At 43.2% G+C, this 2,500-nt stretch overlaps 1 protein-coding gene across 4 annotated transcripts in view; it reads left to right on the forward strand.

The window, feature by feature from the left end:
* cacnb1 (calcium channel, voltage-dependent, beta 1 subunit) overlaps positions 1-2,500 on the forward strand; it is a 77,146-nt gene that overhangs the window by 27,974 nt on the left and 46,672 nt on the right. The window lies entirely within an intron of this gene.

The raw sequence follows: 2,500 nt of genomic DNA on the forward strand, positions 1-2,500 counted from the left end.
ACCCCAGGCTCAGCGCTCTCGCTTTGGGCTTGAGCGCTGTCTGAGTACTGCCTGTGCCCCTTGAGGTGGTCCAGGTTTGAAAATAATAGTTTGAGCTAACTATTTGCTTTGCTGTATGTTCCTAATGTTGTGGCCTTGAATTGCCGTTTTGTAAAAGTGAATTGGTTTTAGATTAGCTTCAATTGTTTTAGTTTGTGAATGGCTGCCGTTCTCATGCTGTTGAATTGCCATCGGATGTGGCGCCGGCATGAGAATCAGATGTTTGGCATTGCCGTCATCCTGTAGTGTAACGAGCGCTATCTGTCCCATAATTACAAAAACAGCAGAGACTTTGACTTTTTTCTCATACAACACAGCTGAAGACACGGCTCTGGCGTGAAACATACTAGCAGTTTGGCTGTTTCTGTGAAGTTCTTTTTCTGGGAAATGGGAATAGTCTCCTTTTTGTATGAAAACAAATTAAGATGAAATGAATATGCCAGCTGTGAGAATGAGGAAAAAAACTCTGGTAGAGGTTTTCTGTTACACTCAATTCAATGAATTTGCGTTTGCATAACAGAAATATCTGGAATCAAGCACATTTAGCCAGTCTCCACCCTCACCCATGACTATGAGCGAGGCGGTTCATGACGTTTTTGCCATCTAAACTCTGTAGCCACTTTGTCTGAATAGTCTGATGATTGACAGCTGGTGCTGGGGTTGGCTACGAATGAATATGAGCTCTGGATTGTTGTTCTGTTCACAAAAACCCACACAGATAAGCACACAAAGATACACACACACGCTACACGCTACACACACACACTACACTACACACACACACACACACACACACACACACACACACACACACACACACACACACACACACACACACACACACACACACACACACACACACACACACACACACACACACACACACACACACAAACACAGTTTGTGTTTTGGTTAGGGTAGGCGTTTGCTGAAGGCATTGTGCCCTACAGTAGCTTTGCTAGTGTCAGGCTGCTAGTGTCAGCACTGCACCAAACTAAACCGCCTCTAAACTGCCTCTGACTCTCGCAAACACACTAAAAAAAAAAAAAAAACGCCCACCTTAGCCCTCCAGTCTCCTGCAAGGAATATCAAATATTCCTCCAGACACAGCCTAGCATAACCAATAAGTAAAACCGCTGACAAATAGTGGTGGGGTCGTCATGCGGTGGGGTTGTCTGCTTCAGGTGTCTGTTTCCCAAATCCATTGCTGCTAACTGTTAGCTGCTTAGTTGGTTGCAATGGAATTATACATTACCCAGATCCCAAAAATGACAGCTGACAACTGTTTAGTAGCCACTTCGTTGGGAAATACTGTCCCTGGTTGTGTGCAGAGCTGGGTTTTTGGGGGATGTTGTGCAGAGGTGACAAAAGTAAAAGTAAAAGTAAAAGTAAATTCATGGTGTAAGTACAACACTAGCACCTGATATTAGATAGCTGTTACACCAGTTAGTCCATTGTACCTAATGAGGAATATAGACTGTGTTTTACTGAAAAACACTAAAAACCAGAACCAACAACAAATTGACCCAACCACAGTCAGCTGATTGTGAGACAAGTGCGCATGTCTACTGGTTACTCAGATAAGTGACCTGTGTTGGAAGGAAATTGTTTCTTTTTTTAAACTTTTACTTTTTACATCTCTGATGTTGTGCTGTGAACTTGTTTTCTGGAGTTTCCCCACTCTGTCTTGTTAACACGAGCCCGCAGCCCAACTTCCAGATTTTTTACAAGGGCTCTTGCAAAGAAGGTCAAGTCTAGAGAGGTCTGGAGAGGGGTCCTTCCACATTCCTGAAGAAAACAGCTGATGAAATTCAAGTCAAGTCAAGTGTACTTTCTTGTCAAAAATCTATGTAACAGGGTTACAGTTTGAAATTGCGTTTGACCAGTCTTATATTTGCAGTTAATCTAAACATAATGACAGTAAACACACACACACACACACACACACACACACACACACACACACACACACACACACACACACACACACACACACACACACACACACACACACACACACACACACACACACACACACACATTGTGAAGTTCTGGATGTTCTGTTCTTTTTAGTTCAGCAGTTCTTGATTAACCTGACAGCAGCTGTACTGCTGGTTTAGTAGTGTCTTGATTAATCGGTTATAATAACGGGAAGGACCGTGCAGCATATCCCACAGCAGAGTGCAGTGGCGTAGCCCCTTAATGCGCGCCGTACCTCCAGTGGCACACTGTAATAGTCATTGAAATGTAACTACCATAGCACTACAATACTATGACACACAGGCCCTTTAGTAATGCACCACGACTTCGTCATTACCATACTGGTAACAACAAAAGTATAAAGCCGCGTCTTAAGGGGTTAATGAGTTGGTGAAATTCAATAGTTCATGTTGAATCTGATCGCAAGCAGGTGTAGTGATGTATCAGTAGAGCTGTCTAAACTGTATCAGTAGAGCTGTCT

Source organism: Engraulis encrasicolus, chromosome 2 (genome assembly GCF_034702125.1).
Source record: "Engraulis encrasicolus isolate BLACKSEA-1 chromosome 2, IST_EnEncr_1.0, whole genome shotgun sequence".
Lineage (NCBI taxonomy): Eukaryota > Metazoa > Chordata > Actinopteri > Clupeiformes > Engraulidae > Engraulis > Engraulis encrasicolus.